We start from the raw sequence: 22,151 nt of genomic DNA on the forward strand, positions 1-22,151 counted from the left end.
AATCAATATTCATATTTTATTGAGAATGGAAGTATGAGGTAACAGATGTGTGTGATTTTCTTTACTGGCATAAGTAACACACATTTCATTGACACCAATCCCATCCTCTTTTTTTACCTTAAATTTTATGCTCTTTGCTTGAGATCCATACCTGTATAACTGTTCTAACAGCCACAAAGCAGCAAGGACAGCAGCTGCTGATGTTTTCACATGTATCATTAAGAGACTCTCTTCTAAGGAATCTTGCTTATTGGAACCACATCCACTCAAGCAATTTTGCAATATTGCTAAATTTACCCATCAATGCTGTAGCTAGTTCTTCTCCTGATACAATATCAACTATATGAAGAGTTTTGTAAATTTAGAAGTTGCCAGAGTTTGCAGGCTAGAGAAAGTATGGTTAGGAAAGGTCTGGCTTGCTGGTGTAATAGTTACACCTTGATTGTCACTCTGAGCTCTGTAAGTTTACTTGTATTTTAAACCAAATAATCCTGCATTAAGTCCTTTCATTAGGTTATGCACAGAAGGTTCTGTTGTCTGTAGAATGGACTGTACAATGGTTGGATTTTCCAAAATATTTTGGTTTTCATTATAGACAGACACTGTTTCAGGATCACAAGATGCCAGGGTGACAGTACAGTGAGACCATGCTCTAAACACACTTTGGCTTCTAGCTTTGCCTTGTTGACATTTTAAGTGTTGTATGAACATCAAAAAAAAAGAGTTTAATTCATGCTCTCGAAAAAAATCCAGAAAAGCTAGTAAGAAATTGAATTCCAAGGTCACTGTACTTTATCGGGTCTCTCTCAAGAGCATAACTCAAAGAGAGTTCTAAAAAATGACATATTCATCATCATCACATTCAAATTCCCATGCACTAACTATAGGCAAGTTACATTGATTATTCATGTCCTTTCCATATACTTTGTCTTTATGTTTTGTTTTCCAGTTAAGAGCTTTTATCTTCTGGGTAGATTTTTTTCTACCTATTTCAACTTGTCTCTGATGTTCATTATCCCTGTAAGACAACACACAAACATAAGTACTGTTAATGCCAAAATCAATTTTAAGAAGAATTACGTGAAAAAATAAGTAAATGCAACATTAGTTCCTCTTCTTCCTTTATTGTTAAAAACAGGAAACTAACAAAACCAAGCTTACATTAATACAATATTAAGGTGGCAAGTTAATCAAATGCAAAATCCATATATTTCACATAAACTGCAACTTAGCAGTATCATATATTAATTTGGTCATAGCTGATAATAATTTACACTTCAGAAACTTTCTCTCCTGGGAAACCTGCATGCTTGGCTACCTCTCTGAAATGCTTGTATACCAATGCATGCAGCATGGGGAATAAACAGGAAGAACTAGAGATCTATGTGAGGTCGCAGGGCCATGATCTCATTGCAATTACAGAGACATGGTGGGATAGCTCACATGACTGGAATGCTGTCATGGATGGCTACGTACTTTTTAGGAAGGACAGGTCAGCAAGGCGAGGAGGTGGAGTTGCCCTCTATGTGAGAGAGCAACTGGAATATATCGAGCTGAGCCTAGGGAAGGATGAAGAATGAGTAGAGAGCCTATGGGTAATAATTAAGGGGCAGGCTAACACGGGTGACACTGTTGTGGGGGTTTACTACAGGCCACCTGATCAGGAAGAGGAAGTAGGTGAGGCCTACAGACAGCTGGAAGTAGCCTCACGATCGCAGGCCCTAGTTCTCATGGGGGACTTCAATCACCCCAATATCTGCTGGAAAGACAACACAGCTAGGCACCCACAGTCCAGGAGGTTCCTACAGAGCGTTGACGATAACTTTTTGACACAGGTAGTGGAGGAGCCAACGCGGAGAGGTGTGCTGCTGGACCTTGTGTTAACAAATAAAGAAGGTCTGGTTGGGGATGTGAAGGCTGGGGGTAGCCTTGGCTGCAGTGACCACAAGATGGTGGAATTCACGCTCCTGCGTGGAGGAAGCAGGGCAATAAGTAGGACCACAACCCTGGACTTCAGGAGAGCTGACTTTGGCCTCTTCAAGGACCTCCTTGGGGGTATCCCATGGGTTAGGGCTCTAGAGGGCAAGGGGGTCCATGAGAGCTGGTCAATATTCAAACATCACTTCCTCCAAGCTCAAGATCAGTGCATCCCTATGAGTAAGAAATCAAGCAAAGGGGGCAGGAGACCTGCATGGATGAGCAAAGAGCTTCTGGCAAAACTGAAGTGGAAGAAGGAAGTCTATGGAATGTGGAAAAAGGGACAGGCTACTTGGAAGGAATATAGGAAGGTTGTCAGAGTATGCAGGGAGGCAACAAGGAAGGCCAAGGCCCGCTTGGAATTAAATCTGGCAAGGGACATCAAAGACAACAAGAAGGGCTTCTTCAAGTACATCAGCAGCAAAAGGAAGACTAGGGAAAATGTGGGCCCGGTGCTGAATGAGGAGGGTGCCTTGGTGACAGAGGATGCAGAGAAGACGGAGTTACTGAATGCCGCCTTTACCACAGCCTTTACTGCTAAGGCCAGCCCTCAAGAATCCCAGACCCTGGGGAGGTACAAGAGAAAGTCTAGAGGAAGGCAGACTTTCCCTTGGTTGAGGAGGATCAAGTTAGAGATCATTTAGACAAACTGGACACCCACAAATCTATGGGCCCCGACAGGATGCACCCACGAGTGTTGAGGGAACTGGCAGATGTTATTGCCCAGCCACTCTCCATCATCGTTGAAAGGTTATGGAGAACAGGAGAGGTTCCTGAGGACTGGAGGAAGGCCAATGTCACTCCAGTCTTCAAAAAGGGTAAGAAGGAAGACCCAGGCAACTACAGGGTGGTCAGCCTCACCTCCATCCCTGGAAAGGTGATGGAGCAGCTCATTCTGGATGCCATCTCTAAGCATGTGGAGAAGGTCATCAGAAGTAGTCAACATGGATTCACCAGGGGGAAATCATGCTTGACCAATCTGATGGCCTTCTATGATGACATGACTGGCTGGGTTGATGAGGGGAGAGCAGTGGATGTTATCTACCTTGACTTCAGCAAGGCTTTTGACACTGTCTCCCATAACATCCTCATAGGAAAGCTCAAGAAGTGTGGCTTAGATGAGTGCACAGTGAGGTGGATCGAGAACTAGCTGAACAACAGAGCCCAGAGGGTTGTGATCAGCGGTGCTCAGTCTAGTTGGAGGCCTGTGGCTAGTGGTGTTCCCCAGGGGTCAGTACTGGGTCCGGTCCTGTTCAACTTATTCATCAATGACCTGGACAAAGGAACAGAGTGTACACTCAGCAAATTTGCTGATGACACAAAACTGGGAGGGGTGGCCGATACACCAGAAGGCTGTGCTGCCGTTCAGCGAGACCTGGACAGGCTGGAGAGCTGGGTGGAGAGGAACCTCATGAAGTTCAACACAGGCAAGTATAGAGTCCTGCACCTTGGGAGAAATAACCCCATGCATACCTCTACGTCCGAGTCCTCCTCTTGTGATAGGTCCTTCTAAAGCAGAACTTTCTTCTGTGATGGGTCTGCTTTAAAATGACGATCAAGGGAACCCCCATCTGTGTCAGGCCCTGACTGTGCCTGAGAAGGGCCCTCACCTGGGTCATGTGATGGCTCTGCCTTAGAAGGCTCTGAGTCATCATCCGTCTCTTCACGAGCTGATTTCTTTTGGTATTTCTTCCTGGTTACAGGGGCGATTAGTACAGACTGGGTAGATGCTGGGGTTTGAGTAGATGCAGTGGCTGTCATGGGAGTGCTGAGACTCGTTAGAGTCTGAGTAGCTGCAGTGGCCATCTTGGGGGGTGTAGCAGCTGTGGTGCAGGCTGCCGAGGTTTCAGTGGATTTAGTGGCTGTAGTGGCAGCATAACACCTACACCCGTCCCTGCACCTATATTTAATCTTATCCCACATCAGAAACACATTCAGGACAACCAAAAATAAAAACATGCCACCTAGACAGCACCATCCGAATTTCATAAAATCTAGTGGAATCAGCTTGGCAGAAAAGGAGAAGGTACTATTTCCCAAAGTAAAATTGGAAGTGTAATCATTAACACAATCAGCTAAAGGACGCCCGGAGTGCGCAGATGAAGTCGCTGCTACTGATTCGCGATTAAAGCTGCCCATCATTGTGTCATAGAGATAAGAGATCGGAATAGTAACTGCCCAGTTTATCACGGCATAAATCAGTATCAAACCCCATAGCAAAACAAAACATTTCGAGCAGCTCCCACTGTTAAACCACATGTAAACATTCATAAGAAGCAAGCAATAATATGCTGCATGTGGCAAGTAAGATACTATTACACTTAACTCTGTATAAAGCTCTATAAAGAGATGAGATAACACAGCGTTCAAAAATAACATTACCATCTTAGCTATCTGTTTTAATTTCCAACCCCTCGTAAATCTCAGAGGAAGAAATCTGATACTCTCTCAGCTGAGCTCTCTGGGTCTCCTCCTGCTGGAGCCAGGATTCGACTTATCAGAGCAACCTGCCGGAGCTTCTCTCGAGCCCCACGTTGTGCGCCAATAAATCTGTCACGGTTTAAAGCTGGGCCGGCTATTAAACCTGTGGCAGACGCTCTCTGTTAACCCTCCCCCCCCCACCCGAAGGGAAAGGGAAAGGGAAAAGGAAAAGGGAGAGACACTTACGGCTTGGAAAGTTAAAACAGTTTTAATAAACTATAATAATGAAAAAGAGTACAATAATAATATTGGAATAATCAAATATATACAAAACCAAGATCGAGCTCCCCCGATGTCGGCCACGTCACCACCGGCACTGCAGGTCAAGGGAGATTATATCTTGCCCCTCTACACAGCCCTGGTGAAGCCACATCTGGAGTACTGTGTTGTTGAGAGGGCACGGAGTAAATGCACACAGACCAATATGATCGTTAAGCAGATCTCGTTTATTCGCATATCTGAGGGTACATTTATACTATTCTATTGAGGGTACATTTATACTATTCTATTTTTGTACACGCTCTGTGTACATGTCATTTCTATTATGATTGGTTAGTATGCTTTGTTCACACGCCTCTATATTAGTTCTGATTGGCTTATGCTAAAAAGTTATATCTTGCAGGTGCAGCATTCTTTCTTATTTTTCAACTTCCCTATATCTTATTTTTCTCATAGCCAAGGTCGTCAACTTCCCCCATATCTTGTTGGTCTCATAGCCAAGGCCCTTGTTCTGTATTATGATTGGCTAGTTCATCACCACCCCATTACCACCCCCTGGACATAGCTCGTTCAGTACTTGACCGTTGTCCCGTGGGAACCCCACACTGTGTCCAGTTCTGTGCCCCCCAGTTCAAGAAAGATAAGGAATTACTGGAGAGTCCAGTGAAGGGCTACAAAGATGATCAGAGGACTGGAGCATCTCTCTTAGGAGGAGAGGCTGACAGAGCTGGGTCTATTCAGCTTGGAGAAGAGAAGACTTCTTGTAGAAATTTTCACATAATTCATGAGAACTTCTATAACAATTTAAGAATAGAATAATAAATATAAGTCAATCTGATAAACACAGGTGGGCTTTCACAATCCATGAATATTGTTCTCAAAGCTCCTTGTGTAATCCTGACCTATGACTGAACAAATCATCAATCAAAGCTTAATGAGTAGCTAAGCAGGAGTAGGCCTAGAAGTATTACCTTCTGATGATTTTGGTAAAGGGGATGTATAGTTAACCTTTTCTTTACCTTAAGAGAAATATAGGATACTTAGAAATAAACATTAATAGAAATAAAGTTCTAAATAGACTTTAGCTATTTTAGGTTAATACTTAGGAGATGCTGGCAGTGGAAACCAGACTCTGGTCAACCCGGATCAAGACGGGACACTGATCACAGTAAGAACATTAAGGATAGGGTGTCAACCGGAGCTGGAGTGGAACCAGAACATAAAGATCAGCTAACCAATGGAAAAGAATGGACTTTTGTGGACTCTTGATGAAGGAAGAAAGAGGAATTGAAATAGTTAGTGGATTTTTAACAGAAGCTCGTGAGAAGTTTGTAATGTAACTACTTATTAGTTTCTGTATAAACTGATAGGGAATTTGAGTCAGGTACCATTCACTGCGGTGGTGGTCCAACTCTGAGTTGCTTCAATAAAGAATCAGCAAACCTAGAGATCCGGACTCTGCCAATTTTCTTTAACAGACTGAGAGGGGATCTTATCAACACTTACAAATACCTTAGGGGTGGGTGTCAAGAGGATGAGGCCAGACTCTTCTCAGTGGTGCCCAGTGACAGGACAAGGGGCAATGGGCACAAGCTGAAACATGGGAAGTTCCATCTCAATATGAGGAGGAACTTCTGTACTGTGAGGGTGACAGAGCACTGGAACAGGCTGTCCAGGGAGTTTGTGGAGTCTCCTTCTCTGGAGATATTCAAAACCCGCCTGGACGCAACCCTGTGCAACATGCTCTAGGTGAACCTGCTTTGTCAGGGGGTTGGACTAGGTGATCTCCAGAGGTCCCTTCCAACCCTTAACCATTCTGTGATTCTGTAACATATTAATCACAGAGTACCTGATATAACATTGGCAATTCTAAGATTTAGTAAATTTGTAATTTTTATTTTGATAAATTACACAAAGTGACAATTATCCTGTTTGATGAAAATATTACTTGAACAGCAAGAGACTTTTTAAAAAATTTATTTTAATAGAAAAGCTTTCTCTTGCTACTTTTTTCATGTCTTTGGAGTGAAGGTGTTTGAGCTCTTGTTTCTTCAGAAAGCAAAGCATCAGAAAGTGTATCTGCTGTTTCAGCATCACTATATGCCCGAGGATTCCCCAAATCAGTAAGTGTGCTTCTGCTTAGACTAGTGCCTAATGAGAGTCTGTCATTTTTCACTGTCAGTGTTCCTCATCATCCGCTGTTCCCTCTTCTGCTGGCTCCCAAATATTAATTTCTATGAGGCCTATGTTCCTTATTACACATCTCAAGGACTTCATTCTCAATTTTTCAGTATTTTGTATAACAACAGACATAATTTCTTCACTTTCAGGACCTACCCAAAGAAAGAGAACCAAGAGATTTTAAATGCAATCTTCTCAGTTTTCACTTATTCTCTCAAATTGAGACATAATGAACTTGGAATCATCATAAATTATAGGCATTTAGAGATACAAAAGGAAACTGATAAAGTGAAGAAACACCATCAACTTGGATATTCTGTTATTGGTGTAGACAAAGAAAAAACAGATTTTACCACAAAACACTCTCAAAGTTATCTAACTGAAAACTATAATAACTATTTTACATGGGGTATGAAAGAAGGTATTGTCACAAGTTAACTACTAAGTAGGGTAAAAAAGAAAATTAATATATTTCCTGAAGAAGGATGCACATTACCTTTAACAATACTGTGTCCGAGTCGCTGCTGAAGACCATATTTATATCTCTTAGTGGAACCCTTATATCTTCAGGATTAGGAAATGCTTTTACAAAAACCTCTGCCACCTGCACAAAATAAAGTATCTTTTCAAGTAGCTAACATACAAGTAAGGTATAATTTCCAACAGAACTTACACCACCAAAAAGTCTATCCAGTAGCATTTACAAGAAGAAACATTTGTGATAATCAATATTGCTTTTGTTCTAGTTTTAATGTCTTTTACCTTTTTCACTGGTGGCAATTCTCCAAGCAAACTCAAAATTACATCTTCAGCTAGTTCTTCAACATTCATGAACCTGTAGAAAACAAGCATTTGACAAGCCCACTCCACTGCATTTAGACAATGCTCAACTGTGGAGGCATCATATTCATTGTTCAGATCCTAAAAAAAACACCTTGCTATATAAACTTTAATTGATAAGCTAAATTATTCACACATTGCAAATTGCATTAATTCTTCCCTAGCTAAGAGAAAATAAAACCAGCTAACTTCACTGCCAAACAGAGAATATGATGCTAGAAGACAGATCAAGGTTGTAATGGACCATAACCTATGTAAAAATAAAATAATAATTAAAAAAACCTTTTTTTAAACCAGCTTAGGAAATAATGCCATTACCACTCTTCAGCAGAGTCTGTTTGCAGTCATTTAGAGTAAAACCTAAGGATTTGATTAAACGAGCTGTAACTGATTAAATATACTGAATTACCAGATGAAGTAAATAATTTTACTGTGACTTAAAGTGATCATAAATTCTTTCTTGGGAGTAAGATAAATTAAGACAGCCGAGAGGCTTTTAAGATAGATCAGTTTATTTTGAAACAGTCAGTGGTTTCCATCTCATTCATCACTGTCACATGAAGCACAAAAAAGTCAGAATATTGTACTATTTGAAACAGAGCCATGCTGTTTATTTGAAGCTTGACTTTTCTGGTGAAGAGAAATTTTGGACTCAAAAAGGAAGCAGCCTTTGCTAAGGACAGCTAAGTTACTAGATTAGATAGGGCAAAAATCAACATCTGTACTGATACAGGATATGTGACAAATATAATGCCAATAGTTTCTTTCTTTTTCTTCCTTGATCTCGAACATCAAGTGTATAAGTAGAGAAAACATGATTCAATTTTAGTATTTTTCATTATTCTTCTGAAAACCAAAGACCCAATCTTCATCATAAAACCTGCTTCATGCAAAGATAGTACATTAAATACACATTGGTCAGGAAATACCCAAAATAATGTAATCTAATGTTAAAAAAAAATACTTAAGCTAGACAAAAAGCATAGAAACTATTGCATTTCTGACAGTATATATCTTCAATTATCTGAGTTAAATACCAAGCAAAAGCCCAACAGAAATACCATTAGAAAGATGTAGGTCACATGGACAGCACTATTCTGTAGCATCAAATATTGCACATTATATCACTATGCTAATTTTGTCCTACTAAGCAATTAAGAGTCCTCACAGAAATGTACAGCACATCCTTACAATTCCTCTTACAGCTCTATGAAATTAAAATGTATCTTTACTATTGTCTTCATTTAGCCTGCACCCGGGGCTAAAGAATAATCCAATATAAATGCTAACACAAAACACACAAAAGTATACTTCGCTACAGAGTTGCAGCAGGTTGTTCCAGGAATACTAATCGTCAGCAATGAGAAAAAAGAGATGCTAGAAGAGAGGAGAGCAAAAACAACCCCACCTCTCCCCAGAAAGCCCTCCCTTTTATAGTGAACTTGATTGTTAATGATATATGGCCTGTGGGCCAGCCAGGGTCAGCTGCCCTGCATTTAACTACTAATGGCCCTGATCACCATGGCTGGCCACAAACTGAAACCAAATCCCAATGAAACCAGGACAGGATTCCACCCCTTATTCTATATCATTTACATCAAGTCACTACTATTTTCCCCAGCCCTCAACATACATACACATCCACATATATACACAGATATTCTCTCCAGTCCATGGGCCATGTCTCCAAGAAGTCCATTGAATCAATTTAGTCCAAATCTGTGGGTTCCATTTCTCATCACAGTCTCTCAGAGCAGGAAAAACATTGGTGTGGGATTCACTCAGTTGGCAGCTCGGGACCAGGCCTCAGTACGGTGTCATGGACTAGTGAAGTTGGGCACAGCAGGATGATGTATTGCATCTTGATCTTGCAGTGCATGTATCTGCTTGTCACAGTTTAAAGCTGGGCTGGCTATTAAACCTGTGGCAGATGCTCTCTGTTAACCCTCCCCCCCCACCCGAAGGGAAAGGGAAAGGGAAAAGGGAGAGACACTTACAGGTTGGAAGGTTAAAACAGTTTTAATAAACTATAATAATGAAAAAGAGTATAATAATAATATTGGAATAATCAAATATATACAAATATATACAAAACCAAGATAGAGCTCCCCTGATGTCGGCCACGTCACCACCGCACTGCAGGGCTGGCTCCGGGAAGGCCCAGGCTGGGCCCAGCGACGGTCGAGAGCTGGATTCAGGGATGCACGGATCGGGATCGGGGGCAGCAGGAAAACAGACAGAGTCCTCCTTGGACACTGGCCAAAGGCTCAAGCCGCAGAAGCAGCCCGAAGCAGCAGAAACACCCAAACACAGCAGGCGAAGCAAGGGAAGGGGCAGAAGAAGGAAGGGGGCCGAGACCCTCGTGATCCCCCCGCTTTATACTGAGAATGATGTGTATGGGATGGAATACCTTCGTTGGTCAATTTTGGGTCACCTGCCCTGTCCGCTCCTCCCTGCAGGTGCAACCCCCCTTCGGCTCTTCACTTGTAAGCAGTGAGGAATTTAGCAGTGACCTTGGTTTCTCTAAGACTAAGTACAGCAAGAGCCTTTCTGCATAACATCCCTACCAGTGCCTCAGTGATAACTACAAACTTCGAGCGTTATCAGTCCTAGAAGCAGACACTGTCTGCAAAACATGCAGTTACTTTCAGAAAGTGCAGTTACTTAGAAGAGACTTGGCTGAAAGTAAAAATCACTGAAAGGAAAATTGGCCTGGTTTAGGTCAAACCAGGACACTGCTGCAGCCCATGTTCACAGTCTGGGGTGATTCTTACTGTAATAAATGACAACTACCATCATACAGTTCAAGTTATTGGCTATTTTCACACAGAATCAAATCTCCTTGGGGTACACATCTAACTTCCCATCCTCCTGCATCATCCACCAGGTGCACCCAGGTCCTTGAGCAAAAGCAATTCCAGACATAGGTTTGCCTTTGCTCAAGGCAGGAGTAATCCAAACTGTTTTCCCCAACCTATTTCTTGCATGAAGCACAGGGACTTTATCTCCCTCTACAGTGCACAACAGTTTGGATTGAGCAGGACCAGCCTGGTTGATAGATCCCCTGGTATTAACTAACCAGGTGGCCTTTACTAAGTGTTCATCCCAATTTTTAAAAAGTCCCCTCACCCATTGCTTCCAGTGTCATCTTCAACAGTCCATTACATCGTTCCACTTTCCCCGTGGCTGGTGCATGGTAGGGGATGTGATATATCCCTTCAACACCATGCTCTTTAGCCCAGGTGTCTATGAGGCTATTTTGGAAATGAGCCCCCTTGTCTGACTCAATTCTTTCCAGAGTACCATGTCACCACAAAATCTGCTTCTCAAGGCCCATAATAGTGTTATGGGCAGTGGCATGAAGCATGGGGTATGTTTCCAATGAGCCGGTACTTGCTTCCACCATTGTGAGCACATGAAGCGCTTGCCTTGTCGGGTTCATGGAAGTGAGATGTAATCAATTTGCCCGGCCTCTCCATACTGATACTTCAGCCATCGTCCTCCATACCACAGGGGTTTTAGTCACTTGGCTTGTTTAATTGCAGCACAAGTTTCACATTCATGGATGACCTGTGCGATAGCATCCATGGTCAAATCCGCCCCTCAGTCACGGGCCCAGCTATACGTTGCATCTCTGCCTTGATGGCCTGATGTATTATGGGCCCACAGAGCTAAAAATAGTTCATCTTTATGCTGCGAGTCCAGGTCTACTTGGGACACTTGAATCTTAGCAGCCTGATCCACCTGCTGGTTGTTTTGTTGTTCCTCAGTGGCTCTCCTCTTGGGTACGTGGGCACCCACGTGACATACCTTCACAACTAGCTTCTCTAATCGGGTAGCAATATCCTGCCACACTTCGGCTGCCCAGATGGGTTTGCCTCTGTGCTGCCAGTTGTTTTTCTTCCAGTGCTTCAGCCATCCCCATAGGGCATTTGCTACCATCCACAAGTCAGTATACAGGTAGAGTACTGGCCACTTTTCTCACTCAGCAATACCTAGAGCCAGCTGGATAGCTTTTACTTCTGCATACTGACTCAAATCACTTTCTCCCTCAGCCGCTTCTGCCCCTCGTCGCATAGGATCCACACAGCAGCTTTCCACTTTCGCTGTTTGCCTACAATACGACAAGATCCATCAGTGAACAAGGCATGATGCTTCTCATTCTCTGATAGTCCATTGTATGGTGGGGCGTCTTCACCGCGCATCACCTCCTCCTCTGGTGACATTACACAATCTTTGCCTTCCGGCCAGTCCATGATTACTTCCAGAGTTTCTGGGTCATTCAGGTTTCCTATTCAAGCCCGCTGAGTTATCAACGCAACCCACTTACTCCACATAGCATCAGTTGCATGATGTGTAGAGGGGGTCTGTCCTTTAAACATCCAGTTCAACACTGGCAATCTGGGGGCCAGGAAGAGCTGTGCCTTAGTGCCAATTACTTCTGAGGCAGCTCTAACTCCTTCATAGGCTGCCAGTATCTCTTTTTCTGTTGGAGTATAACGGTCCTCTGATCCTCTGTATCCCTAGCTCCAAAACCCTAGGGGTCAACCTCAAGTCTCCCCTGGTGCCTTTTGCCAGAGGCTCCAGGTAGGACCATTTTCCCCTGCCGCAGTATAGAGGACGTTCTTTACATCTGGTTCAACCCGGACTGGTCCAAGGGTCACTGCATGGACTATCTCTTGCTCAATTTGCTTGAACGCCTGTTGTTGCTCAGGACCCCATTTAAAGTCATTCTTCTTACGAGTTACTTCATAGAGAGGGCTCACAATCTGACTGTAATGGGGAACATGCATCCTCCAGAAGCCTACTATGCCTAGGAAAGCTTGGGTCTCCTTTTTGTTAGTTGGTGGAGACGTGGCTGTTATTTTGTTAATCACATCCTTTGGGATCCTACGGCAGCCATCTTGCCACTTGATCCCTAAAAACTGGATCTCTTTTGCAGGTCCCTTGATCTTTCCATGTTTGATGGCAAAACCAGCTTCTAGAAGGATTCAAATTACTTTTTCCCCTTTCTCAAAAACTTCTCCTGCTGTATCCCCCCATACAATGATGTTATCAATGTACTGCAGGTGTTCTGGAGCTCCACCCTTCTCCAGTGCAGTCTGGACCAGTCCATGGCAAATGGTGGGGCTATGTTTCCACCCCTGGGGCAGTAGATTTTAGGTGTACTGGATGCCCCTCCAGGTAAAAGCAAACTCTTGCCTACACTCTGCTGCCAAAGGAATAGAAAAAATGCATTTGTGATGTCAATCACGGCATACCACTTGGCTGCCTTTGACTCCAGTTCATAATGGAGTTCTAACACGTCCAGTACAACAGCACTCAGTGGTGGTGTGACTTCATTCAGGCCACGCTAGTTCACAGATTGTCTCCATTCCACATTAGACTTTCGCACTGGCCATATGGGACAGTTAAAGGGTGAGCATGTTTTGCTGATCACTCCTTGGTTCTCCAGTTGACAGATCAGCTCATGGATGGGGATCAGTTAGTCTCTGTTAGTACAATATTGCCATCAGTGCACTGCTGTAGTAGCAATGGGCACCTTTTGCTCCTCGACCTTCAGCAGCCCCACCATACAAAGGTCCTCTGATAGAGCAGGCAGGGTAGACAGCTGTTTAATTTCTTCTGTCTCCACAGCAGCTACACCAAATGCCCAACAGTACCCCCTCGGGTCCTTGAAATACCCTCTCCTCAGGTAATCTATACCAAGAATGCATGGGGCATCTGGGCCAGTCACAATAGGGTGCCTCTGCCACTCAGTCCCAGTCAGACTCACTTCAGCTTCCAATACAGTCAGCTCCTGGGAGCCCCCTGTCACACCAGAAAGACAAATTGATTCTGTCCCTTTATAGTGTGATGGTATTATGGCTGGAGACAGGGCCCCTCTAATCCTGAACATAGTGTTCATTATCAACATCTTGGTTTGAGCAGCTCACATAGATTTGATCCCCATTATTCACACCTGGTAAATAGGGATCCGAAGCCCATCTACGCTGTCTGGAGAGCTACCCATGGGAAAATGGAGCAACAAATTTCCTGGAAGAAGCCCCATTCCTAATCGGTTCACCTTGCAACTCATATACATGTGCCCATAAAGCCGAGGTAGGTTTTCCATCCCATTTTCTCATGTCCTCTCCATGGTCACACAGGAAAAACCACAGGGTGCCTTGTGATGTGTACCATCTCTCCTGAGCAGATCTTGCAGGGGAACGCTGTCTCCTGATGGCTGAGACATTCTTTGGTGCAGGTGGGGAGCAGGGTCTGTCCTCCATCTGGGACAATTTTTCCCACACCTCACTGAGCAGTTCTGTGCATTTGTCAGAAGACTTTTTTTCACAGCTGAGACACTGGCCCATGGGGAGGAAAAGAGATTGTCTACATACTGCCACATCCCATTATCTATGTCACCCACCATTGGTGCATCAGCATCTGCCCAGCTAAATAACGCTACTGACTTGCCATATGACAGTGGCACGCTCAGTACCCACTTGCACCACATGGGTCCAGTAACTCTGAGTGCACCCCTGTCTACTGGTGTCTGCGGGTCATCCAGGTCAGCAAGAAATCAGCTCCCGCCCAGCTATTTCCCTCAGATTCTTGACATCTCTCTCAATGGTTGTCCACTTGCCTGGGGGGTATATGACATCATCTCTAAAGGGATATGTGTTCTTTATGCTTCGCATGAATCTCCACCAGAGAGCGAGGGGCTCTGCACCACTTGCAAGACCCCTATCAATACCCACTTCTCTAGCCATTGGTCCCATCTAACTCAAAACCATCAGCTCCATTATCCCAGCAGCCAAGCAGCCAAGTAACAAGTTGCTCACCTTCATGGCAGCTGTTATATCTATGTGTATCTTGCAGCTCACTCAGGGATAGGGATCGAGTGGTTACCTTTGGCTCAGCCTCCTGTGATATCCCTGGTCAGCCATCACGATCTGCCCTTTTTATGGTTTTTGTTTTTTTGTACAGGGGCAACCGATACTGGCACTGGTTGAGTCCCTAGGTTAGCTACCATCACCTATCACTGGGGGCTGATTAGCTACAGCCCTTGTTGCCAAAGTCTGGGTAATCACAGCAAGTGCTTCCTGGAGTTGAGTAATTGCAGTACCCAGTGCAGAGATCTGAATAGCCTCTGGGGTAGCTGGGATGTCTACTGTAAGGACTGGCATGGTCTGAGTATCTGTAAATCCAGTTGTGGGTGCTGGTGCAGCTGCGGTTTCTGTCACAGGGGCTGGAGCTGCTATGGTGCTTGGTGTAGGGGCCAGGGCTGCTGTGGGGCCCATTACAGTGGTTGCAGCAGCTGTGCTGTATCCACCCTTATACCAATGTTTAAGCAAGAGCAAAAACTGAAAGACATTCAAAAGGCCTGACAATATGAGCTTAGTGGTTGAAACATCCTAAGGGGATTCAAAATTCTCAAAAGCCATTGAGATCAGACTCAATGGAAAAAGAACATACATGTCACCCATTCCCATTCCATAGAAATCAGAAATGGACACAGTTCCAAAAGAATTTATAATACCATAAACCAATGCCAAACAACATAGCAGAGCGACACCTTTAAGTCCATGTCCAGAAGTGACAAACCACAAAAAAACAGTAATAAACAGCAGCAGAACCACACATTTGATTAGCCACCACAAAAGCAACTGTAAAACCAAAGCCCAGAGAATTCCACCCAGTGACCCTACTACTGACACCAACAAAATGAATGCTTGTAACAAAACCAGTCAAATCTGTGAAAACTTCAACCCTCCAAGACTCTTAGAGCAAAAAGTCTACAGTTCTCCCAGGTGATCTATTTACCTTGGGCACTAAATAAACTGTCTTTGTTTAGCCCACACCCGGGGCTAAACAATAAACAGTTTTGCTCTCACCCACTGTCCCTTCCCCAACCAAGGAAGGAAATTGGGAAAAAGAGGGAGACTCATGGGTTAAAATTAAACAGATTTAATAAAATAAAGAAACAAATATAAATGCTAACACAAAACACACAAAAGTATACTTAGCTACAGAGTTGCAGCAGGTTATTCCAGGAATACCAACCATTGGCAATAAGAAAAAAATAATACCAACAGAAAAGAGAGCAAAAACAACCCCCCCTCTTTCTCCCAAGCCCTCCCTTTTATAGTGAACTTGATTGTTAATGATATAGAATACACCTGTGGGCCAGCCTGGGGCAGCTGCCCTGCATTTAACTGCTAAGGGCCTTGATCACCATGGCTGGCCACAAACTGAAACAAAATCCCAATGAAACCAGGAGAACTATATTAGTAATTTTATTACCTTATGGTTGTCCATATTTTCCCTTGCAATTTGGTACCACCTACAATTGAGAGATAATCTTTCAGAAACATGAAACATCCAACGCAATGCACGTAGCTCTCTAAACCAACCTACAATAGAAACATGCAATATGGTGAGATTCTATTTAAATAAATTAAATAAAACAACTTGAGATTTTTAGCTAGAAGAAAGGAATTAACATCATTTATCTTAACAGTAATTAAAGAAAAAATTGCTCATTTTTGAGTTTTCAATAGTGCTCTACAGCTTGAGCTCTTTAGTCCCACTTAGTGTTCATGTTCTTTCACATCTGTCAGATCTATAACACACAATAATCTAGAACAGGAACTTTCGGATTAAGAGTTTTGATAACTAACATAATTAAAAGCTGGAAAAGGAATGTGTTTCTGCATACATTGCAGTATAATATTTCAAGCTGATTAGAATTTCTATGCACCTGTGGATTCTCTCATGTTCTTTTTTCAGCTCTAAATTATTCTATTTTATTGCATACAGACCTAAAATTTTACAGGAAATATCATCAAACTGATGGTCTCCAGAAGATGAAGATCTACAGAAAACAGTGTAGAAATTGGAGTAACGAAGTAAAGTCTCTGGGAATGGACTCAGTGAAGGAAGAGATACTTTCATTCAAATCTATACTAGTAAAAATAAAGAAACAAACAAACAATCAGTTATTTAAATATAATTTGCCATTTTATATATGTATCAACTAATTTTGTTTGCATGTCAAAACAGAAATAAAAATCAGTTAAAGTTTTGTATTTATCACTATGAAATGTACAGCCTCTCAGTTATTAGCAGAATACTACCAAGATCAGTAAAATTCCCTTAAGCTTGCTTTCCATTTTCTTCAAATCAGTATTCTGAATATTCATTTAAAGGAATAAGTTTAGTATGAGCTATGGCACATAGAATGCTTTTGTTTGCATGATAATCATGAGTACCATGAAATAAAACAGCAACAAAGTATAAGAACAACTAAGACCACAATTACGAAACCAGTTTAATCCAGCACAGTCCAGGCTGCTGTCAACCAGGGCAGACTAGTTTTCCTTCCTGTTTCAGCTGCTATTTCTGATCATCTCCCTGTGCCAGCATTAAGCTTTTGCATGAACATGCAATGAGCAAAAAAAGAAGAAATATTTATTTGTCAGTCAGACCAGTTCCTGATCTGGATCTCTACATGAAAGCTGGTGCAAGGGGGTTGAGGGAAGGCAGACAGTCACACGCACACCCTTCTGTAGCAAGTCAACCTTTAAGTGGCTGTGTAACAATGACCTAAGAAAAGCCTGAGTTTACACAAAAATTTTTTATCAGTATATTCCAAGCTTGGTTCTATGCAAACAAAATGCACAAGTAGAATGAGATCTTATAAGCCCTGTACTTTGTGCACTAAGATGACCACATTACCTGAAATGAGCATCATGTTCTCTGTTACATATTCAACCCTAAGTGATCTGGAACACACTTCCAGTTAGCAGCTGTAACTCCCAATTAAAATTAGCTTGTTTCTTTCAAGTGGAGAAAGAAATGAGTTCATATTTTACCAAGTAGGTACAGAAAGACACGTAAAAGAAGACACTTTTATGAAGTACATACCCTATATCTTTAAGTTCTGGTTTCCTAAAAGAACTGAACATGGAGCATAAAAGTATAAGAAGCTAACACGTAAAAAACATGACAGCAGCAAAGTCCAGATGAGACTGAATACTCCTGCAATGCAATTGCAAGCTTGTCAGTAATATTTACTACTGATAAGCAAGTTACAAAAAAACAAGTTAAATGCTTACTTTTTGCATAACTTTTTTCACCCACTTCAGTTGTGCAATATACCACTGTGCTGCAGGGCAGGAACAACAAGCAGCCCAGAAGAGCAAGATAATGCGCTGAAGAACTCCTGACACTTTCTGACAAATTTCTCTTTCAATTTTTAAAAGACTGTCATTGCAGTCTTCCCGAAAAATGCAAATTCCAAGACAAAAACAAGCCCCAAATTAAAAAGGACATATACAATAAGGAATCTGACTTAAATGTTGTTTCTGCTCCTAAGAATATTTCTCTTCTTCCTTAGAGTACAGATCCTTTATGGAAAAAACAGAGAGGCATGCATACTTTATTATCACTATGGTGCTACTTAAGTAAATGAATGGACATGGAAAAAAAAACAGACAGAAAAAAGAGCTGAAAGGAACCAGAATACAGATCATGATTATTTCATAAATATATTCAAAGATCCAAGAAACTTCTATCAACATCTATACAGCTCATGCTATGATATAATACTGAGATCAGAGTAGGCTATTTTTCTGCTTAAGAATGTGCAGTATACAAGCATATGCAAAATTTGTGGGTTATTCTTAATGTAAAGATTTAATTCACACTGATGGAACATTTGTAAGTATGCAACTTATGCTTATTTTAAGGAAGTGTATTGAGACAAATTAAGACAAATTTAGTATCCTCTTGTTTCTTGAGGTTTAAATTTGTTTCCCAAGTTTTTATTTCATGGTTTTCCTGGAGAGGTGCTGATCAACATTAAGTCTAAGGAGTTCTTTGCTTCTCCAGCCATTTCTGTTTACTGTTGAGGCAATGACATTATTTAGGGAAATATTCACACTAATCCAGCTTGTGCAACACAATTTTTCCAAGACCTTCTCACCATGTACACACGTGTCCTGGTTTGGCCTAAACCAGACCAATTTTCCTTTAAGTGATTTTTACTTTCAGCTAAGTCTCTTCAGCTCTTTAGCATTTTTTACACCAATGCACTCAGTATGGGCAACAAACAGGACGAGCTAGAAGCCACTGTACAGCAGGAAGGTTATGATGTGGTTGCCATCACAGAAATGTGGTGGGATGACTCTCATGACTGGAGTGCTGCTATGGATGGCTATAAGCTCTTTAAGAGGGACAGGCGAAACAGGAGAGGCGGTGGGGTAGCGTTGTATGTTAGGGAGTGCTTGGACTGTGTTGCAATTGAGGAAGATGATGAGGATGACAAGGTAGAATGTCTATGGGTAAAGGTCAGGGGGAAGGTTGGCAGGGCGGACATTACGGTGGGAGTCTGTTATAGACCACCCAACCAGGATGAGCAGGCGGACGAGGCGTTTTACAAGCGGCTGTCAGAAGCTGCCCAGTCGCCGGCCCTTGTACTCGTGGGCAACTTCAACTTGTCGGATGTCTGCTGGAGATACAACATGGCAGAGAGGAAGCAATCTAGGAGGTTCCTAGAATGTATGGAGGACAACTTCCTCATGCAAGTGGTAAATGAGCCCACTAGAGGAGGGGCCCTGCTTGACCTGTTGTTTGTGAACAGAGAAGGACTAGGGGGAGATGTGAGGGTCGGTGGCTGTCTTGGGAGTAGCGACCATGAAATGTTAGTGTTTTCGATAGTGGGGGAAGTAAGGAGGGGCAAGAGCAGAACTTCTGCCTTAGATTTCCGCAGGGCAGACTTTAGCCTGTTTAAGAGGTTGGTGGACTGAGTCCCTTGGGAGTCGGTCCTGAAGGGCAAAGAAGTCCAGGAAGGCTGGACGTGCTTTAAAAAGGAATTGCTAAATATTCAGGAACAGGCTGTCCCGGTGTGTAGGAAAACAAGCCGTCGGGGAAAAAGACCGGCCTGGTTAAACAGAGAACTTAGGATAGAACTTAAGGAAAAAAAGAGAGCCTACTTGCTCTGGAAGAAGGGTCGGGTAACTTGGGAGGTCTATAGGGACATGGCCAGGTCATGTAGGGAGAAGATTAGACGGCCAAAGCTCAATTAGAGCTTGATTTGGCTGCTACAGTCAAAGATAACAAAAAAAGTTTCTACAAATACATTAACAGCAAAAGGAGGGTCAAGGAGAGCCTCCACCACTTGCTGAATGAGGAGGGTAGTGTAGTGTCAGGGGATGAGGAAAAGGCAGAGCTGCTCAATGCCTTCTTTGCCTCGGTCTTTAATGTCAAGACCGGTTGTCCTCAGGAGACTCGGCCCCCAGAGCCTGAAGTTAGGGACGGGGGGCTGTGTGAACCTCCCGTAATCCAGGAGGAGACGGTTAGTGACCTGCTGTGCCAGTTGGACACCCACAAGGCTATGGGCCCGGATGGGATTCACCCCAGAGTAATGAAGGAACTGGCAAATGAACTTGCCAAACCACTCTCTATTATCTACCAGCAGTCCTGGTGAACTGGAGAAGTTCCAGCTGACTGGAAATTAGCAAATGTAACACCCATCTACAAGAAGGGTCGGAAGGATGATCCAGGGAACTATAGGCCTGTCAGCCTGACCTCGGTGCCAGGCAAGGTGATGGAACAGATCATCCTGAGTGCCATTACACGGCACATGCAGGACAATCGGGGCATCGGGGCCAGCCAACATGGATTCATGAAAGGCAGGTCCTGCTTGACCAACCTGGTCTCCTTCTATGACCAAGTGACCCGCTTAGTAGATGAGGGCAGGGCTGTGGATGTAGTCTATCTAGACTTCAGTAAGGCATTTGACACTCCCACAGCATCCTTCTAGACAAACTGGCTGCCCGGGGCTTGGATGGGTGAACTCTTCGATGGGTTAAAAACTGGCTGGATGGCCCAGCCCAGAGAGTGGTGGTGAATGGGGCAAAGTCCAACTGGCGGCCGGTCACTAGTAGTGTTCCCCAGGGCTCGGTTCTGGGGCCGGTGCTGTTTAATATCTTTATATAGATGATCTAGATGTAGGGATTGAGTGCACCCTCAGCAAATTTGCAGATGACACCAAGCTGGGTGGGAGCGTCGATCTGCTGGAGGGTAGGAAGGCCCTACAGAGGGATCTGGACAGGTTAGATAGATGGGCCGAGACCAACGGCATGAGGTTCAACAAGAACAAGTGCCGGGTCTTACACTTTGGCCACAACAACCCCATGCAGCGCTACAGGCTGGGGAAGAGTGGTTAGAAAGCGGCCCAGCGGAAAGAGACCTGGGGGTGCTGATCAACAGCTGGCTAAACATGAGCCAGCAGTGTGCCCAGGTGGCCAAGAAGGCCAATGGCATCCTGGCCTCTATTAGGAATAGTGTAGCCAGCCAGTCTAGGGAAGTGATCGTCCCTCTGTACTCGGCACTGGTGAGGCCGCACCTTGAGTACTGTGTCCAGTTCTGGGCCCCGCACTTCAAGAAAGATGTTGAGGTGTTGGAGCAAGTCCAGAGGAGGGCGACCAAGCTGGTGAAGGGTCTGGAGGGTCTGACCTACGAGGAACAGCTGAGGGAGCTGGGGTTGTTTAGCCTGGAGAAGAGGAGGCTCAGAGGTGACTTTATTGCAGTCTACAACTACCTGAAGGGAGGTTGTAGCGGAGTGGGAGTCGGCCTCTTCTCCCAGGCAACTAGCTATAGGACAAGAGGACACAGCCTCAAGCTTTGCCAGGGGAGGTTCAGGTTGGACATTAGGAAGAATTTCTTCTCAAAAAGGGTCATTAGACATTGGAACGGGCTGCCTAGGGAGGTGGTGGAGTCACCATCTCTGGATGTGTTTAAGAAAAGACTGGACATGGCACTTAGTGCCATGGTCTAGTTGACATGGTGGTGTCGGGGCAATGGTTGGACTCGATGATCCCAGAGGTCTCTTCCAACCTGATTGATTCTGTGATTCTTCTAAGTAATTGCACTTTCTGAAACTAACTGCATGTTTTGCAGACAGTGTCTGCTTCTAGGACTGATACCGCTTGAAGTTCGTAGTTATCACTGAGGCACCAGTAGGGACGTTGTGCAGAAAGGCTCTTGCTGTACTTATTCTTAGAGAAACCAAGGTCACTGCTAAATTCCTCACTGCTTACGAGTGAAAAGCCGCAGGAGGGTCGCACCTGCAGGGAGGAGCGGACAGGACAGGTGACACAAAATTGACTAACAAAGGTATTCCATCCCATACACGTCATTCTCAGTATAAAGCAGGGGGATCACAAATGTCTCGGCCCCTTCTTCTCCCTTCTCACCTTTTCTGGTATGGCCAGTGTCCGAAGAGGACTCTGTCCATTTTCCTGCTGCCCCTGATCCCGTTCCGTGCATCCTTGAATCCAGTTCCCATCCATCGCTGGGCCCAGCCTGGGCCTTCCCGGAGCCTGCCCTGCAGTGCTGGTGGTGACGTGACCGACATCAGGGGAGCTCGATCTTGGTTTTGTATATATTTATTTCTATTATTA

General features: G+C 43.7%; 1 pseudogene; it reads right to left on the reverse strand.

The window, feature by feature from the left end:
- The window catches only part of LOC137675656 (ciliogenesis and planar polarity effector 1-like), a 64,307-nt pseudogene extending 42,290 nt beyond the window's left edge, over window positions 1-22,017 (reverse strand).
- Window positions 22,018-22,151: the final 134 nt, after the last annotated feature.

This window comes from Nyctibius grandis, chromosome W (assembly GCF_013368605.1).
Source record: "Nyctibius grandis isolate bNycGra1 chromosome W, bNycGra1.pri, whole genome shotgun sequence".
Lineage (NCBI taxonomy): Eukaryota > Metazoa > Chordata > Aves > Nyctibiiformes > Nyctibiidae > Nyctibius > Nyctibius grandis.